Here is a 21,463-nt window from a genome sequence, read left to right on the forward strand (position 1 = left end):
GTTTCACAGCTATGAAGGATAATTGAGGCCCACTATTACTTTGAGGTTTAATTTCTCAATCTGATTGTGTGTATGCATGCGTGCAGGTGTGCGCGTGTGCATGTGTGTGCGTGTGTGTGTTCGGGGGAGCTTGTGCACCCATCTGTGTGAACGCAGCATCATACAGGCGACAGATGAATTGGTCGGCGTCTTTGAGTGTTGGACTTGAAGGCACACAGCCTTCCTGGTTGACCTTAGACTGGTAAATTCAGTTCTTTGAGGCCTGTTAAATTTCAGGTAAGGTCACTGCCATTTAAGGAGATCTGTTTTGCTTGAATATTCTAATTCTCAGTCCGCAAACATAGTGAGTGTGTGAGTGTGAGTGTGCCCCAAGATAGGGAGGATAATCAGGCTCCAGCTCCGTTTTTCTGACCTTTTTATGGCTGCCTTTCCTCTGTGCCTGGGGTTCGTTCTCATGCTCCTTCCCTCGTGTTTACAGGATGGCGCAGCATCAGCAGCTGAAGAAACTCGTGTTTATTTCCCAGCTCCGAGGAGCGTCATTTCTCCAAGTTGGAATAAAAGCTCATCCTCTACCTGATTGGGCAGCTCAGATCAAGGGCCTAACACTAGCCACAGTTGCTAAGGCACTGCCAGCAACCGATTGGCTGAAGCCTGAGCATCTGAACCAATCATTGCAAAGGGGGCGGGGCTTGCCCCATCCCTGGAACAAGGGATATCTCACCCCCTTGAGATCACCTGGGAGCAGAAGAAAGTTGAAAAAAGAAATCAAGATTCCCTTAGGATGTAGGAGGTGGTGTGGATGCTGGGACAACGACCAGTGCTGTCTACTGTAATTCCCATTTCGGTGATGGGCAGCATGAGGTTCAGGAGGATTAAATTTGCCTAAAGTTGTAGCTGGCCAGTCAAGCATTGGAAACCAGATGTATTTTGGCTCCAAAGTCTTGTGGGTTTTCTGTGAACCCACAACCACTCCCTATAGATTGGGGACAGCTGTGCCAAGCAGTTTTGTAGACTATCAATTACTCAGCCAGCCTGGGAATCGCTGCAGCATTATTGACAATAGCCAAAAGGTGGAAGTAACCCACGTCTCCATTGATGAATGAAGGAATAAAGAAAATGGTGCATCCAGGTAATGGAGGATTATTCAGCTTTAACAAGGAACGAAGTGCGGACACCTGCTATGACATGGATGAACCTTGGGGATGTTCTGCAAAACAGCCAGTCACCAAAGACACTGTATGATTCCACTTTGATGAAGTACCTACAGTAGGCAGAATCATAGAGACAGAAAGTAGAAGGCACTAGGCGCAGTGCCTCATGACTGTAATCCCAGCACTTTGGGAGGCCGAGGCAGGTGGATCACCTGTGGTCAGAAGTTTGAGACCAGCCAGACCAACATGATGAAACCTCGTCTCTACTAAAAATACAAAAATTAGCTGGGCGTGGTGGTGCACGCCTGTCATCCCAGCTACTCAGGAGGCTGAGGCAGGAGAATTGCTTGAACCCAGGAGGCAGAGGTTGCAGTGAGCCAAGATCGTGTCATTGCGCTCCAGCCTGGGCAACAACAGTGAAACTTAGAAAGAAATAGAGAGAGAGAGAGAAAGAGAGAGAGAGAGAGAGAGAAAGAAAGAAAGAAAGAGAGAGAGACAGAAAGAAAGAAAGAAAGAAAGAAAGAAAGAAAGAAAGAAAAAAAGAAAGAAAGAAAGAAAGAAAGAAAGAAAAAGAAAAGGAAGGAAGGAAGGAGAGAGAGAGGAAAGGAAAAAAAAGAAAGTAGAAGGGTGATTGTCAGGGCCTTATGGAGTGGAGATGGGGAGTTATCGTTTAGTGGGGACAGTGTTTCAGCTTAGGAAGATGAAAAAGTTATGGAGGTGGATGGTGGTGATGGCTGTACAATAGTATGAATATAGTTACCACCACAGAACTATACATTTAAAAATGGTTATGACGGTAAATATTATGTTATGTATATTTTACTACAATTTAAAAAAATAATTTTTAAAAAAGTTGTGCTCCAGAGAAAGTGGGCATTTTAACCTCTGCGTGGAGGGGTTTGGCTACAATGTTCAAAACATCTGTCATGACTCTGGAGCCTCCAAACCTCCTAACTTCACTGGCCACAGTGATGTCCGCTGCCTCTTCCTCTCTTGAATGTCATCTGGAAAAGCGAGTGGTGATATGTGGAAACGCTTTTCAATGTTCCCCCGACAGCAATAGTTGGCCTGATGCTAGAATTCTTCTCCACTGTACACTGACCCCTGTTGTGTGTCTGTTATCAACACGTTGCACGCCTACATTTTTAGCAATGTGTGACCTTGCACATTTGCTGCCACCCTCCGCCCCTGACATGAGTAGTCTTGCATCTCTCTTCCCAGCCAGACAGCATGCATGGGCCAGAGTCACGTGCTTGGGGAAAAGGTGGGTTGTATCGGCTCCACAACAAGTCAGAGTACAGTGGGCCCATGTTTTGTAAAATGTTTGGCAAATGACTCCTGTGGGCTGCAGAAATCCAGATGGGGGAAGTTTTCTAAGTGTGATGTCAGAATGTTACATCTGCTGATCCCACGGGTGCATGGGGCCAATAAGAAGACGTGACTTGGTTTGTCCCATAAATTGCACGGCAGGGAGATCTGGGGGGCACATTCGAACCTGGAAAACAAAGGCCATAATATCCGCAGCCCTCTTTGGGTTTGGGTCTTGTTATAGCTGGGAGAAGTCTTCACATTGCCTAAAAGAGTCCCAATTTTATGCACGAGGAAACTGAGGCATGGGGTGGTGGGTAAGGTGAGTTGCTCAAGGCTGCCTAACGCTGGAACTTGAACCTGGGGCTCTGTAGTCTCAGCACAGCACCCTCAGCCCCAACACGCTAGACCAAGGCAGAGATTAAGGTCCTGGGTGTAACATCAGACTGCCTGGAGGGTTAAGGCTCTGTTCCATCTGCTGAAAAGCTGTGCCACCCTGGGCAAGTTCATTCTTTTCTCTGAGCCTCAGTCTCCTCACCTGAAAGCAGTGATTACAACAGGGCTTGTAGGTAGGGATGTGTGTGCTGGGGGGAGCTAAGTGGTAGTGAAGATGATGAGTGTGAACAGATGATGGACAGCAGCATGTGCCCAACATTTCATGTCCAAATTCTCACTATGCCCACTCAGCCTCCATGCAGCCCCACAACATGGGTACCACTGTCCTATCCTCTCCCATTTAATAATGAGGCGGCCAATGCTACTTAAAAAAAGAAATGAGGCGGAGCCTGTTGCATCCAAAGATCCCAAACCCTAAACCTCTTTTACACATAGCTGGGAAGAAATGCATTTACTTTCCCTGGCCTTGGGCCAGTGGGTTGTTTAGAAACCTTCAAGGGAGCAGGAAGATGCAGCCCACAGCACGGAGATGGCCTTCCCGGGTCCTCGAGAAATAGGTATTTCATGCCATGTTGGCACAAAAGCGCCTGCCAACAATCCCTGTGCTTGTCTGTCTGGACTGTTGGGTAATTTTACAAATTGGCTTTTGCTGGCAGGGGAGGTGGGTGGATGTAGGTAGTGGAATATTCCAGTAGGTCACAGGTTCAGATCCAGCCTGGTGGTTGGGGACTTCTGGGGTCATCTGCCCTCTGAGAAGTTGTTTGCTTAAATTGATTGGGACCCTGGATCAACGCATTTGGCGAAGCCTGTTAACCTACTTGATTCCAGGCCTGTGCTACCTGCTGAAGACACAGTGGTGAGCGAGACTGATATCTTGTGTTGATGAAAGTTTAAGTCTAGTAAAAAAGAGAGATCATCATCCAAGCTTTAACAAAGACTGAGGGTGCCCAAGTTCCCCCTCCTCCTGTTTAGTTTCTCACGGTTGGCAAATAAGTCAATAAATAAGCAAATTTTAAAAATATGTATATCTCAAGATGAGGATGGAAACCTCATTCTTGAGTGGGGTTGTTGACACATCCAACGTAAGGTCTCTGGGAAAGACAGCGTTCTGGGATAGCCTGTGCTTCCCTTGTCTTCTCCCTGTCTCTGCCAGAACTGAAAGTAACTGGACTCTCATCAGGAAGGATAGATATAGCTTACCTGTCCGGGTGCAGGCTGAGGTGCTGAACATTTAAGAGTGAAGATGGGAGCTGCTCCAAGAAGAGGCAGAGAACAGAGCTCGCCTCTAGGACACTGAGTCAAGTGATCGTGCACTTGTGTCAGACGTCACTGCTCAAAATAGCTGCATGAGAGGCTGCGGTGAGCCAAGGTCGCGCCACTGCACTCCAGCCTGGGCGACAGGGCAAGACTCCATCTCAAACAATAAAAAAAAATAATAAACCAAAATAGCTGTATGACGACTCCTCCTTTTTATTTGGGGAAGAGAGGGTTTGAGGTGGAGAGAGGAGAGATGGGCAGGAAGAACGGGTTCTCACCACGCTTTCCCACTGGTGAGAGAACAGGTACGTGTCCTCCTCTTAGGGAAAATCCAGGGCCAAATACAGGGTGCCAAGAGAGCGAATTTCAGGAACTCCTCCTTGTCCTCAAGGACGAGACCATGGATTCCAGATCCAGAGGACAGGTAGATGTTGGCCTGGCAGAGGTGGGGCTGGGGAGGAGGTTTTCACTGGCGATTACTGCAGATCAAAATCCCCAAGGAGAAAGAAAATATGGCCTGCCTAGGAACTGAAAGAAGCTTGGAGTGTTCAGCCTAAAATGAGGCATTTTATGTAAATTAGTGGGCATGATTCCTGCTACATTGTGTGTACCTGATGGCTTACAGTTATTTTGCAGAAGTTTACTTCTTACTGGGTGGAGACACTTGCCATTTGTAAATGAGAATAACAATTTGAAGGAAGATAAGAACAAGAACAAAACCTCCTATAGCATAAACAGGTATCCCTGCATTAAACATCTCTGAGTGGATTCCTAGGAGCTAAGAGTCCGTGGGGAGGGGGCTGTGGGAGAGGAAGGCTGGAGAGGAAGGCAGGTGCTGATCTCGGGGGATGTTTGCACTTTCTTTTGAGGGCAATGGACAGTCATTTAAGGAGGAGCTGGTTGTGATCAGGTGTGGGTTGGAGGACATCACAGCTTGCAGGGGGACCAGTTGGGAGCGGCTACCAGCATCCAGGCAGGGAGTGCAGGAGCAGGGTGGTGGTGATAAGGTGCTGCCGGGATCCAAGAGACATTTGGGGAGTGTGACTGACAGGTCCCTGTGCTGACTGGATGGAAGGTGGAAAGAAGGATGAGTTGGAAATGATTCCTGGGGACTACCAGGCAGGAGATGGGTGAGGAGGAGAGGTGAGATGGTGCTGGGAGTCCAGGCAGGGACCTCAAGCTGGTCAGGACTCAGGAGAGAGCAGCAGGCTGGGGAGAGAGGCGGTGATAAGTGTGGTGGTTTAGGACAAGATTCCCAGGGAAGGAGGAACGTGAGAAGACTTGGAGTAGAACCTCAGGAAACCAGCATATGAAGAGCGAACAGGGGATGGGGGGAGACTGTTTCTTGGACAGAAGGCTCCATGGATCAGAGCCCTCAGCTCTGAGGGCTGGAGGGGACAGAGGGCTCAGCTTGGATGCTCATGTGACCTCAGTCAGCAGATGCTCTATTAAGTGCCAACTGTATGCAGAACCCAGCACTAGGAGCTTTGTGAGCCCTGAGGAGGCGTAAGACAGAACCTGGAGGCTTCGTTATTTAACGCTTTTATTTCTCACATACACCACTTGAGATATTCCTTCCAGAACTTTCTGTGCCCCTCAAAAATGGGGATGTGAGCAGCCTGGGTCTGTGGTCCCTGAGTTTGGCTGATCTCAGGACCAGTTTAAGAAGTGAAGAGAGGTGGATGCTGGACCCTTCCCTAAGCAGAGACTAATTCTATATGGGCATCACCTGAAAATCTCTGTTGAGAGTACCCGTTTCCTGTTGCCGCTGTAACAAATTGTCACAAAGTCAGGGGCTTAAAATCAACACAAATGTATTTTCTCATAGTAATGGAAGTTAGAAGTTCAAACCGAGACTTATGGGGTTCAAGTCAAGATGTCCACAGAACAAATTGTCACAAAGTCAGGGGCTTAAAATCAACACAAATGTATTTTCTCATAGTAATGGAAGTTAGAAGTTCAAACCGAGACTTATGGGGTTCAAGTCAAGATGTCCACAGTGCTGGTTCTTCCACAGGCTCTGGGGGAGGACCCACCTTAGTCCCTTCAGCCTCCAGAGGCTGCCCACGCCCCTTGGCTTGTGGCCACGCCACTCCAATCTCTGCTCGTGTCACCCCCTCACCTTCTCCTGTCTGACCTTCCTGCATCCCTCTCACAGGAGACCCCTGTGAGTATAATCTAGGAAAAGCTTCACATCACAAGGTCCTTAATCCTGTCTGCAAAGTCCCTTTGCCAGGTAAGGTCACATTCACAGGTTCCAGGGATTAGGACGTGGACATCATTTGGTGGCCGTTACCTTGTTTATGTCACAGGGGGAAAGACATGCGTCTCTAGGCTGTCCTGCATCATGGTTATTGGCACTGACCAGCCAGGCTCTCCCACGCCCCGGCCACTGCTGAGCCCACCCTGCACCCTGGCTGCCCCCCACACCACCGGAGAGTACCTCTGCTCCACTGGGGCCGCTCAGATCTTCCTTCCTAGATCTTCTCTTCGTGCCTAGTGCAATGCTCCTCAAACCTCACAGCCCACTCAAATGGCCTGGGGGATCTTGTTAAAATCTAGCTCCAGCTCTGCAGTCTGGAGTGGCGCCTGATACTGCCTTTCTAGAGACTTCTGAGGATGCAGATGGTGCTAGTCGTGGATCACATTTTGAAAGGCGAGGCTCGAAGGGGCATATTTCACTGAGTTTCCATTCACTCCAGACCCCCTTTGCTAAGCATATAGTAAGTGCTTGACGAATGCTCATGAATGAATGGTGTCTCCATGGTAACGCCCTGTTTCTCAGGACAAGGATCTCAGCATCTTTTTCCAAGTCTTGTCAATAGGCCCTTGGCTAACTTTGGAGCTGGGAACAGAGATGAACAAGCCACAGAAGGCACCACACTGACTTGATGAATAACAGACCAGACGGGCAGGCAGACACTGGTCCCTTTTACCCCTGTAACACGCTACCTCTATTATTTATATGCTATTTGACTTGCTTATGTGTAACTCAAAACCTTAGGTTGCCACACCAACGCCACTGCACCTCCGTTAAATTAGGGCCAATTGGGCTGAAGCAGCCCCTCTGAGCCCTCCCCATTGCCTGCGTGTGTTCCTGACTACTGTTAGGTCTCCCAGAGCTTACTGGGAATGATCCCCAGCCCTGCCCAGGCTTGGGAGCCTGCTGCAGACTCACTGCAGGTTCTGTTTATTATTGTAGAGAAGCAATTTTCCATGGGGTTGAAATACTTGTTAAAATTAAGGTGAAAAATGTAAACCACAGCCAGGCCCTGTCACCTGACGCTTCCAAAGCCTCTTGTTTCTCCAGGCACCCCCTGCTGCAGGTCTCAGCTCTGGTGAAGAAGAAGGCCAGCTGCCCAGCAGACAGGGACAAGGAGTGTGCCCACAGCTCTGGGGCAGGCACAGCTGTCCTAGGGACTGGAAGCACCTGCTGAGCTCGTACAATAAAGGCCGCTTGGGAAGGCTGAAGAAATCCAGTTGTGTGAACTCAACGAATGATTAGAGGCGAAAGAAAAAGAGCCTACAAAACCCACGGGCATTTTAGGGACCGACCATCCGCTTGGAGTCAACTCTATCCCATAATGAACGAAGTAAATATTCCGTCCCAGCCTGAGGACTCTCAGCATCTTGGCATCTTGGGGTCTGCGTTACATCAAAGGGAAAGGATGAAGCATTTTGACAACTTTAAACACCAACAGCAGCGCCTATTCAAGGAAAACCACAGAGGGGTTGCCTCCCCTACCCAGAACGCCAATTCTGTTTTCTAGGAATTACTACTTCTTTTTATTATTATTATACTTTAAGTTCTAGGGTACATGTGCACAACGTGCAGGTTTGTTACATATGTATACATGTGCCATGTTGGTGTGCTGCACCCATCAACTCGTCAGCACCCATCAATTCGTCATTTATATCAGGTATAACTCCAATGCCATCCCTCCTGCCTACCTGCTCCCCACAATAGGCCCTGGTGTGTGATGTTCCCCTTCCCGTATCCAAGTGATCTCATTGTTCAATTCCCACCTATGAGTGAGAACATGCGGTGTTTGGTTTTCTGTTCTTGCGATAGTTTGCTGAGAACGATGGTTTCCAGCTGCATCCATTTCTGCAGGCACCCTCCTTTACTTTTTTTTAAAGATGGAAAAGCAGGGCGATTTAGGGAGACTTAGCCTTAAAAGCTCACTAAAATGGCGCTGGCTGCAGCGGGAGGATGGAGCTGGAAGTGCCCTGTGCTATGGGGGAGGGACTGTCACCTCGGGGCTCTGCAGGAAGCCACATTCTCCCAATTAGGTCCAAAGAGGAGTCAGGCACCTTCGGAGATACCTTTCCCAACTTCCTCCAGAGATTAGATTAGCAAATGGGGAAAACAGTAGATTTTTATTAAACATGAATGAATCTGAACTTTCTTCCAAAGCAGGTTCAAGTTCAGGATACATCTTTGACAGTTTTTAGCAGCCAGCTCAGTGCTTGAAGCGGCCCTCCACACACATTTTTTAGATGATGTATCATTTCTGATATAGAAGATGATGGAATGTGGATTTCAGGATCTGGGTTCAAAGTCCAGCTCTTCAGCTGTTTGGGGCTGAGTGATGTCAGGAAATCCCTAGTCTGTGGGAATCTCTCCATCTGCGAAGGTGTTAGGAGGCTAAAATAAAGAGGGGACCCTACCAATTCTCACAGGTGACATGTGAGAAGGCGGTGATGGGATGCTTGGAGCTTTGATAGAGGAGGGGCTGTCGGAGCCAGGCAGGTGTGGCTGTGATGAACCTCCGTCTCAGACTCTGCTGCTGTGCAGGGCGACGGGGCACCTGCGAGACATCCAGTCCTAGGGAGCTGTTTATGTTCATGGCACTGAGGTCATTAAAGCCCCATCGATCCCAGATTAGAAATAGGGTGATACATCCAAGAAGCAAAGACTTACGACTGCGAATGGTGCCTCTCCACCTGGTGTTGTCCACATATCATATCAACAGGAGATGATCTGTGGGAACTGCCAGTGGGGGCACCACCATCAAGGATGCCAAAAGGACTCAGAGACCTGGCTGAGGTCCCAAGATGAAATACCATGGTGGTGACATCCCCTCTGTCCCTTGAGCAAAGGAAGAAGGAATTAGCCCAAGTCTCAGAGCTCATGGGACCCTAGATTCTAGACATAGCCAGTTATTCTCTTGGCCACTGATAAAGGAGTTATAGTGGGGATTTCTGCTGTTCAATGAGCTTTGGAAAAAAGTGTTGATGGACATCAGTCAGTTTTAAAAATTATCAGATGAAACTTCCACCTTGTAACTAATTTAAAATAATATAGACAAAGGTACTTCTGGAGCGGGGATCTCCAGGGCAGCTCACTAGAGCCAGGCACTGGGCTGAGCACTGTTGGTGCCGTCTCTCTCAGTTCTCAGAGCCAACCTGCAGGGAGATACTGCCGCTGCACCCATTTCGCAGACATGAAAGCATGCACAGAATAACTTTAAAAAACCAAACACCAAAAAGTGAGCAGAAATAGTGAGTTGGGGAGGAGGACCTTGAAACAGGCAGACGTCAGAGCCAGCGTGGTTCTACCTGGCTGTCAAATCAAGTCAGGGGGTGTGTGTGTGTGTGTGCATGTGTGCTAAACACATACTCAGTTCTGCGATTTTTTCATTTGCAGAAACGTTTGGAGTCTATTAATCTGCTGCTCACTTTCGAAAATGCCATCAGCCTCTTTCCGGTAAGCATGTAGTGGGCCCCCTCCTTCCGAAACTGCGGTGTATGGTTGGGAGGTGCAATTGTTTGACCATTTCTGAGTAGCGCGCATTTCTGCAGACTTCTGCCAGTTTGGAGCTGTCGCAGGCAAGGCTGCCGGGGACCTCTTTGCTCCTTTATGTTTGGGCACCAATGGTTGCTTTGCTGTAGGAAAGACGGTGAGATTTCCGGGTAGGACGCAGGCGCTGTTGGCGCTGGGGCATGGCAGTAGCTCTGCTGGCTTGGTGTGAACTGTGCGTGGTTCGGGGGTGAACGGGGTAAATAACTGCGCAGCCTGCCAGGCCCTCGTGTGAGTCTAGGACAGATGAGGAACCCAGGAATTTAATTCCAGATGATTACCTCCTCCTTTTGAACGCTGAATCTCGCAGGAGAGCTGCCAGGGCTCTTCACAAATCAAGGGCAATTCAGACAGTGGGTGGTCTCCTAATCACCAGGCAATTAGATGTGAGGAAGCATTTCCCCGCAGACGTGCGCATTTATTCAGCTGCTTGGTGAGCTCAGCGCCGGCCTCCTCTTGCATCCCGACAGCGCAGGAAGCTGGGGGAGCGGCACCCAGGCCTCTGTGTCAGTGCCTGGGAACTGCCTGAGGATTTCTGGGCGACCAGGAGCCAGGGCCGCCACCGTTCCCGGGACAGGGAAGAGGAGGTTCACATTTCACTCCTGGAAGGAGAAAATGGAAAATGTTCTACCAGGAGGCACGAATCACTCTGGCACATGCTGTAATAGCTGCAGCGGGAACGAATTCAGCCCATGACATTTGAAAGTACGAGAAATTCTCTTTATTATCAGTTTCTCCTCAATCCAGTTGCACCTCTCTCCTGCTCAGCCCCATGCATCAGGGTTTTCAAGAGATTTAATTTTGGTCCTTTACCCTTTTAGGGGGTTGGGCTGAGATCCTTAACATCCTCCAGAGTATGGTAAGGGCCTCAGGGGGTCTCAAGCCATCAGAAATATTTGGGGGAGGGGGTCTGGTGCTCCTTCCACCAGGGTCTCACTGTGGAGGCAACGGTGGTGCACAGTCACATCTCCCGTCAGGAGGAGCTGTTGACGACACAGGTGCGTGGAGGGGCGGCCAGAGCTTGCTAAGAGCCGCAGGAATGTCCGACCCAAACTCTAGGGCAGGAAGAGCAGCGGGAAGCCGTGGGAGGCCAGCCAGCCATTTAGCTCCTCCCTGGGAGCCATTCTCCAGCTGAGCTGCCAGAGTCATAAATAAAAATACAGGATGCCCAATTAAATGTGCATTTTACATAAGCAATTGTATTCATGTCCTGTGGCTGCTGTAACAAATCACCTCAATCTGGGGCGCTTAAAACAACAGAAATTTATTATCACAGTCTAGAGGCCAGAAGACCAACGTCAAGGTGTCAGGGATGGGCTCCCTTGGGAGGATCTAGGACCCTTTTGGCCTCTTCCTGCTCCTGGGGCCTCCAGGTGTCCCTTGGCTCGTGGCCCCATTGCTCCAGCCTCTGCTTCTGAGACGCGCGGGCTCTTCCCTGCGCGTCTCTCCTCTGTCTTCATGTCATTCGTATGAGGACATCAGTCACTGGACTTAGGGCTCGCCCTACTTCAATATGACCTCGTCTTAACTAATTACCTCTACAAAGAACCTATTTCCAAATAGAGTCACCTTCTAAAGTTCCGGGTGGGCATGAACTTCTTGGTGGACGCTATTCAACCCGTAATAACAATGAAAAAGGTTTTTTACTTCTGCAGGACCTATTCTATGCGAAAATAGTTCTTTTTTTATCTGAAATTCAAATATTACAAGAGACCTACTTATACTAAAAACTATTCATTTTTACCTGAAGTTCAAATATTGCATGAGACATAGATATTAAAATTATTTGTTGTTTATCTGAAATTCAAATATTGCATTGGATACACTTATACTAAAAAGGCATTCCTATTTTATCTGGTAACTATCTTCCTGCGTCTCCCGGCGTCCGTGTGTGTCCTGCCCCTCTGCAGTTCCGCTGTCTTGCAGGCCTCCGTGTTTCCGTGGGAGAGAGAGCGCGCAGGTCACCCACCGCCGGGGCACTGCAAGTGTTAAACCCTCCCCCACCCCTCACCCCCCTCCCCACCCAACTGGCTGCAGGCCCCAGTCCTGTGGGTGTGAGGAGAGCTCAGACTTTGGAAACTGAATAATGCTGCTCTTGCCTTCCTGCATGGGGGTAGGGAAAGGAAATGCTTTAGTGAGATTGCAAAGCAGGGAAAAAAAAAAGGTCAATCAGTAACTCTTTTCTCTGTATCCATTAGAGATTGCTGGTGAGACAGCAGCCACTGCTCCCCCTGAGAACAGGGGCAGCACCAAAGCTGGTCAATGTTTCCTCCTTACAGATAAGGGAGGCGGGGAAGAGGAGAGAACTTGATGACCTTGCTTATTAATTCAGCAAAATGTATTAAGGTTGGGTGTGTGGGGGAGTGTGCAGTGAGCAGATAGGGAATCCACAGGCTGTGACCCATATCCTTGTATGGGGCAGAGAGACCCGGGCACAGCCATGTAGCACATGGTGTGGAATGGGGTTGCGGCTGCTGTGCCCAGTTCTGTGCAGAGCCCTGCACAGGGCAGTTCTCACGACAGCCCAGCAGGCTCAGTGAATGTCCTGTGGACATCTGAGGTAGACCACGGTCCTCAAGGTCACGCAGTTGGTAAGTGAGGGAGTGGAAGTGACTGACTCCCCTTGGCCTGACTCAGAGCCCACATACGTGGAAACCGAAACTCCTGAGGCTGTTCCTTCACTTGGATGTGCATGTATTTCTTCCTTCCTTGAGTAATGATTGCGTTTTACCATGGGCTGGAGGCTGGGAGAGGCTCAAGGCCACACACGGCAACATCACACGTGGCCCCAGACTCAACGGATAATACGACAGTCCTATTGCACTTCTAGAAATTCAGGATAAAAAAATAATAATGTGCGTACCCAGGGAGAAAAAAATGACAAAGTACCCGTCACAAATTACCCAAACAACATGCTTTACCATTTTTGTAAGAAGCAAAAATTGGTTAAAAGTACAAAAAGGAATAGCGAGAAACACCATGGAAAGGGATTCTCTACACTTTTAAACGATCAGGTAAATTGAAATTTGTGTATTAAATTGATGTCTTGGTCTGTTTTCTGTTGCTATAACTGAACACCTGAGACAGGGAAATTTACAATGGAAAGGAATTTATTTCTTGTAGTTCTGGAGACTGGGAAGTCTCCAGAAGGGGCGGCATCTGGTGAGGGCCTTCCTGCTGGTGGAGACTCTCTACAAGGTCCCTTGTGGGTGCAGGAACTTATTTCTTAGAGTTCTGGAGGCTGGGAAGTCTCCAGAAGGGGCGGCATCTGGTGAGGGCCTTCCTGCTGGTGGGGACTCTGCAAGGTCCCATGGGAGTGCAGGAATTTATTTCTTATAGTTCTGGAGGCTGGGAAGTCTCCAGAAGGGGTGGCATCTGGTGAGGGCCTTCCTGCTGGTGGAGACTCTCTGCAAGGTCCCATGGGAGTGCAGGAATTTATTTCTTATAGTTCTGGAGGCTGGGAAGTCTCCAGAAGGGGTGACATCTGGTGAGGGCCTTCCTGCTGGTGGAGACTCTCTGCAAGGTCCCATGGGAGTGCAGGAATTTATTTCTTATAGTTCTGGAGGCTGGGAAGTCTCCAGAAGGGGTGGCATCTGGTGAGGGCCTTCCTGCTGGTGGGGACTCTCTGCAAGGTCCCATGGGAGTGCAGGAATTTATTTCTTATAGTTCTGGAGACTGGAAGTCTCCAGAAGGGGTGGCATCTGGTGAGGGCCTTCCTGCTGGTGGGGACTCTGCAAGGTCCCATGGGGGTGCAGGCATCTCAGAGCAAGGGGGCTGAGCCTGCAAGTCAAGCCCTCCCTTTCTCCCCCTGGAAAGCTGCTCGTTCCCACCCTCATGACCTCATCTAATCCTAATCACATCCCAAAGCTTCCACCTCTCCAATACCAGAGGCAGATCTCCTATCCTTGTACTGTCACCATGGGGACTAAGTTTCAACATGAGTTTGGGAAAGGACAACATTCAAACCGTGGCAGTTGACTTAGTGGATACAAAACAAAAGTTGTATTACAAATGGAAATTCAAGGGTGGTGTCAACCCAGATGCCACCTTCTCCCCCTTGTTTTCAGGGACTAGGCTTTGTTTCCAACCTTGGCTTTCTCAGGGAGACTAGTTAAAGCCCTGCCATCCTGGAGAGACCTGGCCAGCCTTAACCCCAGCCCACCCTGAGGTCCAACTCTAGAGTTCTCCTTACGTCAGATGGCCCCTTATACCCTGAAGCCTTAAACGACACCCACCACCATGATCCTACTGGACAGTGCCCTAAAATCTTCCCATGAAATGGGTCATTTCATGCCTGGAAGGCAGGAGGAAGCTAAAATCCCACAGTGTTTTCTCCAGTTGTTGGACTGTCTGCCCCACGAGGGAACAAAAGCCCTGTCAATGAACATGGATCCAGAAGCCTAGGAAATCAGGCTGGAGACTTCCTTCCTTCTGCTGTCTGCAGTGACCACTCTGGATTTGGGATCCAGTGTCCCTGAGACTGTAAACATCTGGGTGAGAGCCAGCCGTGGCTGAGCCTGTAATTACTGGCTGCAGCCTCCCTACGGCAGCACAGAGGAGGTGGGTGGAGAATGGTTAGCGGGGCCAGTGTGATATGAGTCCCTAAAAACACTCTCAATCAATGGGCAGATTGAGCCTTCCCAAACCATGCCACATACCAGCGACTGTGACATGTGGTCCAAATCAAGTTGGCTTAGCCTTCCATCTGGAAGGATATCATTAGAGGTAGTTGAAACCAGGAAACTTCACACCAAAGACATGAGACCAGAGTTTGAAACAATGTGGTATTCACTTCCAGCTCCATACAGTCCTTGGGTAAATGGTGGCTTAATGTTTGGCCTCAGAAGACTTTGCTCTTTTACTAGAGGCTAAATTTGTCCCCGAGTGCCCATGGCCCTGTGGAAAACTTGGGCTAAGACTTCAGATATGACTTAACTTTTGGTCAAGATACAGACATGCATTCATGCAAGTAAACAGACACATGCCTGTGTGTCTGCCGCGTGCAGGGGGTGGTGGGGAGAGGAGAAGGAAACCCACAGCTTTTCTGTTGTTTCAGGGACCTGTTTCAGGCCTAAAGTTTCCTAAAACAGTCGTGCACGTGTTTGTTCTCCATCCTCACTTCGCTCTGAGCACTGTGAGTCACAGCTTCACGGCAAAGCCCTTGTGTGCAGTGAGCAGTGGTTCACTCCCGGCTTTTGTATATGCAGGTCTCAATGTGCTGTGGAGGAGGGTGCTCCCCAGAGAGCAGCCCTGCGACAGATGGATGGAAGGACCCCCAAATGGCTGAATTGAGAAGAATGAGCATATTAGGAGGCCATAGCATTGGGGAACCTCTCAGGCAGACAGACCAAGCCGTGGAAACTGCAGACTTATTTGTATGTTTTAGTAAACACCTTTGCTTCATTTTCCCTGTCTCCGCCTGGACTGAGGGTCGCCTCACCTCTCCTGGTGTCCAGAGCCTCCTTCAGCACAGATGTTTCAAACCTGAGTTCTCACAAACAACGGGGTCCAGCCCTTCTCAACACGGGAAAGCCCTTGAGCCATCTTTGATTTGTGTGTTTTGATCTAATTGCACTACTGCTTGTTATGCTTGTTTTTAGCAGTGAGTGCTGGTTTAATTTGTTCCTTTCTGGTCTCCCAGCCCCACTCCAGAATTTTGGCTCCAGGAGAGGAGGGGCCCTGAACTGGCATTTTCAGTGACGCATCCCAGTGCCCTGAATCCAGTAAGCAGCCAGGTATCTGTTGGCTTCATAGTTTAATGACCTACAATTTGAAGAATCGCAGAGATGAATTAAAAAGTTAGAGCCCCTGAGAGGCTCCCTGATCCAGTTGCACTTCCTGCTTAAGAAAAGTAAAGAAAAACAGGAATGAAAACATAACGCAATGGGTTAGTTCCATGCTGGCCTTTGACGAGGTTGCAGCCACCACCGGAAGACGGCCAAACGGTTAGAAAGACGCGACGGTGAGGAAGATGAGCCTCATTATCGACTGTCACCCACAGCCCTGCACAGGTGCTCAGAAAACACTTGATGTCTGGGTGAGGTTTGTGGAGTCCTAATTAGGGAGGGGGAGTCAGTCTGGCAGGACCCAGGGAAAGCAAAAAGAGAAGGTAGATAAGCTCCAAGTCTGCATGTCTTCATGGTCCAGAACACATAGTCATCCTGCACAAGTAACTCACAATCTTCCTGCGTCCAGCTGTCATTAGACCCTTGGCTGACAGAAAAATGCACGTTAGCGAACCACAACCTTGTTGTTATCAGTACTGCACATCACTCTTTCCAGCACACAGCACAAGAACCACGCTATAAAGTCCCCAGCAAGCCTTTGTCTCCTTGCCGTCAGCTCCTCTCTTGCTGGCCTGCCTGTTGTCTCCTTGCCATGTATTTTCCTACTTTAATAAATTTGCTTTTCTTTCTTTTTTTTTTTTTTTTGAGACGAAGTTTCGCCTCAGCCTCCCAAGTAGCTGGGAATACAGGCGCCTGCCACCCTGTCCAGCTAATTTTTGTATTTTTAGTAGAGATGGGGTTTCACCATGTTGGCCAGGATGGCCTTTTCTCTTGACCATCTCATGATCTGCCTGCCTCGGCCTCCCAAAGTGCTGGGATTACAGGCATAAGCCACCGTGCCTGGCCTAAATCTGCCTTTCTTCATCTGCAATGGTCTTTACCCCGAGCCGCTGGCCCCAGATAGTCACTGCTCACCCATGACAATATTTCACCACTGAGATCATTTATCCTTGAAAAAATGAGTAGAATGGCCACAGAATTGTGTCCAAAGAATGAAGAAGCAAAACAGTCTTGGAGCCTTAGGAGCAAAACATCTCCATTACTAATATCCTCCCAAGTCCACCAAGCCTCAGCCAGGAATGGTTCCCCACTTGTGAAGTATCTGATAAGTTAGTTTCCTTCCTTCCTTCCTTCCTTCCTTCCTTCCTTCCTTCCTTCCTTCCTTCCTTCCTTCCTTCCTCCCTCCCTCCCTCCTTCCCTCCCTCCCTCCCTCCCTTCCTTCCTTTTCTTCCTTCTTTCCTCCCTTCCTTCCTTCTTTCCTTCCTTCCTTCCTTCCTTCCTTCCTTCCTTCCTTCCTTCCTTCTCTCTCTTTCTTTCTTCTTTCTTTCAATCTTTCTTTCTTTATTCTTTCTCTCTTTCTCTCTCTCTCTCTCTCTTTTGACACAGTCTCACTCCGTTGCCCAGGCTGGAGTGCAGAGACGCAATCTCAGCTCACTGCAACCTTTGCCTCCCAGGTTCAAGCAATTCTCCTGCCTCAGCCTCCTGAGTAGCTGGGATTACAGGCACTCGCCACCACATCTAGCTGATTTTTGTTTTTTTAGTAGAGGTGGGGTTTTGCCAAGTGGCCAGGCTGGTCTCAAACTCCTGACCTCAGGTAATCCGCCCACCTCTGCCTCCCAAAGTGCTGGGATTACAAGCGTGAACTGCCACACCTGGCTCATTCATTCATTTATTCATCTGGTAAGTATTTATTGAACATTGTATTCATTAGCTTGGGCTGTCATCACAAAGTACCACAGACTGGGTGGCTTAAATGACAGAGATTTATTTTCTCACAGTCCTGGAAGCTGTAAGTCTGAGATCAAGGTGCCAGCAGGACTGGTTCCTTCAAGGCCTCTCTTTTTGGCTTGTAGGAGCCGTCTTCTCTCTGTGTCCTCACAAGGTCGCCCTCCGTGTGTGTCTGTGTCCTCATCTCCTCTAATTATGGGGACACTAGTCCTACTGGATTAGTTCCCACGCTGGTGACCTCATTCTACTTTAATTACCTCCATAAATGCCCTATCTCCAAACAGTCACATGATGACATCCTGGGGGATGGACTTTGACATGTGACTTTGGGGGGGATGCAACCCAGCCCATAATAAACAGCAAATACATTGGAGCTTCTCGAAGTTACAAAGCCATTGTTGTGCATCTCATACCCTCGATGGGGAAGGAGCCAGTAAGTTACAGAGATCAGTAACGCAGGTGGGGACGAAGGTACAGAGGAGAGCCAGGCAAAAGAGGCCTGTTGGAGTGCGGGTGCTTGGCAATTTTAGAAGCTGAGGTCCAGGGGATGCTGGACTTCAAAGACGATGTCTGGGCCAAGTACAGAGAAAGGTGACGGGTGAGCTGGAAGGAAGCCTGGGAAAAGGCACCTTGGGCGTAGGGTTTTGAGGCACAACTGTGTCCTGCCTGTGGCACAGGAGCACTGGGGCCGGCGTGGCCCGTGTGGCCTAGGTGGAGGTGGCAGGGGAGGCGGGAGAAGGGGTGCCCTCGAGATCTTGGGAGGCATTGACCACGGAGAGGCCTCAGGCTGTTACTTCTACTTTTGCCTTTTACCAGTTAAAAGCATCCTCCCATGCAAAGGCTTGAGAAGGATACAGTGGACTCTGGGGACTCGGTGGGGAAGGGTGGGAAGGGGATGAGGGATAAATGACTACAAATTGGGTGCAGTGTATACTGCTCAGGTGATGGGTGTGCCAAAATCTCACAAATCACCACCAAAGAACTTAGGTAATCAAATACCACCTGTTCCCCAAAAGCCAATGGAAATAAGAAATTTTAAAAACCAAAACAAAAAGCATTCTCTCCTTAGCATTGTGTCCGAACAGCGGCAGCTGCAAGGACCTCGCCGTTTGTCACCCTCGGAAGCCATGCCTCTCATCTGGGGCCTTGATCCGGCATCCCCGGCCAGTGCAGCCCCTTCAGCCATGGGATAGGTGGTGGGCGGAGGGGCCAGCCTGGCTGCCTGGCATCCCCGTGGTTCTTGTAATAAATAACAAGGCTCACTGACAAATTTGCTGTTTTCTTATATGACTGCCACGCACGCTACAAAGTGTGAGGCAAACCACAAGTCATCAGTGTCACAGCAAAACAAAAACAGACACACAACAGAAGAAACCACGCTGGTGAGGTCAGCAGGGTAAGTTCTGCCTTGTAGGGTTTGCTGGCGGGGGAGGGGGGGAACCTGGGAGAAGGAGACGTGGGGGCGGGGAGGGCTGAGGTCAGAGCCAATATTGAAAGAAATCTATTTGTGGCTGTGGGCGGGACGGGGACGGCAGCAGGAATTTAAAGAGGCAGAAGTTCATTTCCTGCGATTTATGGGACTTTGCTGACTTTCACGCTCCGGTTCTAGGGACAGGGAGACCCTCCCTGCAGGAGCTGCTGCTAGAGGGAAAGGCAGCGTTGGATCCGATGCCGGCCCCAGCCTGGGAGAGCTGCTTCCTCTGCGACCTGTGTTCAGGAGCGAAGTGTTGAGACCAGAATTGTTCGGATGCAGGGCTGGTCCCTGTTGATTTATGACTCAGGCAAACAGTCCATTCATCCGTCCGCGGCTCCACTTCTATCCCCAGCTTACTGGAGGCAGAAGAATGTCCCCGGGAAGTGGTCTGAGCTGCTTCCTGTGGTCGCCCCATTGCTCGGGGTGGGGGATCCTATTTTTAGAGGGCCACCATTGCTATGAAGGTCCAGCCAGCTCATCGGCACCGTGTGGCATGGTGGGACGCAGCACTGAAATTCGAGGGGGAGCTGGGCATTCATAGGTGTTTCTTACAAATGAGAAAGGCCCTGATTCTAAGGCTCCATTTCCTCCTCTGTAGGTGGAAGATAGCGGAGACTATGCAGGGAGGCTCAGCTGCACCTGACACACAACAGAGGTTCTCCAGGAACAGGAGATGAATGAGTACAAAATCAAAGAGGTGATTTCCCTCTTCCTCCAGGAGACAAACCCAGAATTGCAAAGATCCCTCGATGAACTAATGTAACCATATTAGGCAAACTGCACCCCCTTTTCTGTCTTTCGTTCTCCCCCAGGCACACTTGCCAGCTTCCTCTTTCTACGTCCTCCTGGGCATATCCAGCCTTCATCATGAAGTCGTGTCTATTTTCCACTTGCACACTTTCCTGGAAGACTCTTGGACAGCGTATCAAGATCTCTCATTTTCTGGCTTGAACTCACTGCAGACTCATCTTGTGGCAAGGCTCACCACCCACCATGCCGGGCCTTGTCAGTGCCCTGGGGCAGCGTGGATGGGCCGCCCACGCTTTCAACTAACAGACGGCAGCAAAGGCCATCACCTCCTTCTGAAGGAATCAGAAGTTGGAACCAGGCCAGTGTAGGGTGGGACCAGAACTGATGCCTGGACACATGACCACAGACTGTCCTTGCTGTTGGAGAGCTGGGGACTGCGCCATAGGAGGCTGTGTGGTTATCGCCTATGAGCCCCCAAGACCTTCATTTCCTCATCTGCCTTTACTTTGTGTCTCCTCTGAATGTGATCCTGTGTTCTGGGTTTTTTTTTTTTTTTTTGAAATGGCAGCATTTCAAATATGCTGTTTTTTACCATCAATCATTTCTTGCCAGCTGGGTGCAGCGGGTGACACCTGTTATCCCAGCACTTTGGGAGGGTGGGGGGGGGTGGATCACAAGGTCAAGAGTTCGAGACCAGCCTGGCCAACATGGTGAAACCCCGTCTCTACTAAAAATACAAACATTAGCCAGGCGTGGTGGCCCGTGCCTATAGTTCCAGCTACTCGGGAGGCTGAGTTACACGACTTGCTTGAACCCAGGAGGTGGAGGTTGCAGTGAGCCAAGATTGTTCCACTGCACTCCAGCCTGGGTGACAGAATGAGAATCTGTCTCAAAAAAAGAAAAAAAGAAAAGAAAAAATGTTTCTTGCCTTGGTTTGAGTTGCCAGAAGCAAACTCTCGATCAAGGGTTCGTGTATCTGGGAGGTGATCCCTGGCCACGCCTGTAGGAGGGTGGGAGGGGAGGCAGGGAAGGGAAGGGCCCATTGAGGGCATGTGATCCCAACCAGCGTCATTCAGGGCATTTGGACCCAAATCCCGCTGGGGGCCCTGGACAACAGTTACCCCAGCTCCCTTCAGTCAGTGGCCGAGAGATGTTCAGGGACAGCTGTGGCTGGGACCTGATGATCCACCAGCTCTGGGGCAAGGCACAGTCAGGCACATTGATGCCTCCTGGGCTCCAAGGGGCACCGTAGGAGGCTCAGGTGGTTGGGGGTGCTCCCAGGACAGAGGTGGGTGCTCCCAGGAGCATGGAGGGGTGGGACTTTGAGAGTTACGCCAGGAATCTGGGCAGGGATCCTGCACGCCAAGGTGAGAGAAGCCAGAGCAGTACCAGGACCCAAGCCTCCTCTGGTGCCAGGCCCTGGCTGCACTACTCCTGTTCCCGCTCCTGTGCCCCTGCGAGGAGGACATGCTGTTTACTGCTACTTGAGGCTCAAAGAGGGTATCTATGACCTGTCAGTGAACGGACCAGAGTATAGGGAAGTGGATGGGAGAGGGGCTGGAGGGGCAGGGCAGCTGCTGAGGGGCCTTGCTTGTCATGGTAAGTGCCACTGTGTGATGCTGGGTCCTGGACTCTGAAAGCCAGGGAGAAACACTTGCCTGGACTTTATCCTATAGGTGGGCAGTATCCACCGAGGGCTTTGTTCAGAGCATAGAGTGATAAGAACTGGGCTTTGGGCCAGCAGAAGGCCGTGAATGAGGTTCCCATCACCTGTGCCCTACCTTGCCTTGGCTGTCCACTGGTCAATCGC

The 21,463-nt window shown here is 49.9% G+C and overlaps 1 long non-coding RNA gene across 4 annotated transcripts; it reads left to right on the plus strand.

The window, feature by feature from the left end:
• Window positions 1–4,261: 4,261 nt before the first annotated feature.
• LOC126944360 (uncharacterized) lies at window positions 4,262–20,527 on the plus strand. Of its 4 annotated transcripts, none has more exons than XR_007722018.1 (8): window positions 4,262–4,417; window positions 7,423–8,032; window positions 9,763–9,822; window positions 15,123–15,926; window positions 17,088–17,381; window positions 18,740–18,825; window positions 19,039–19,289; window positions 19,509–20,527. It is a non-coding gene; the product is annotated as an uncharacterized LOC126944360 (long non-coding RNA). The 4 variants fall into 4 exon arrangements; XR_007722019.1 differs by lacking the exon at window positions 7,423–8,032 and having other exon boundaries at window positions 4,263–4,417; window positions 19,509–19,600; window positions 19,716–20,527; XR_007722020.1 differs by lacking the exon at window positions 7,423–8,032 and having other exon boundaries at window positions 17,156–17,381; window positions 19,509–20,526.
• Window positions 20,528–21,463: the final 936 nt, after the last annotated feature.

The sequence above is a fragment of the Macaca thibetana genome, chromosome 20 (assembly GCF_024542745.1).
Source record: "Macaca thibetana thibetana isolate TM-01 chromosome 20, ASM2454274v1, whole genome shotgun sequence".
In the NCBI taxonomy this organism is placed as follows: domain Eukaryota; kingdom Metazoa; phylum Chordata; class Mammalia; order Primates; family Cercopithecidae; genus Macaca; species Macaca thibetana.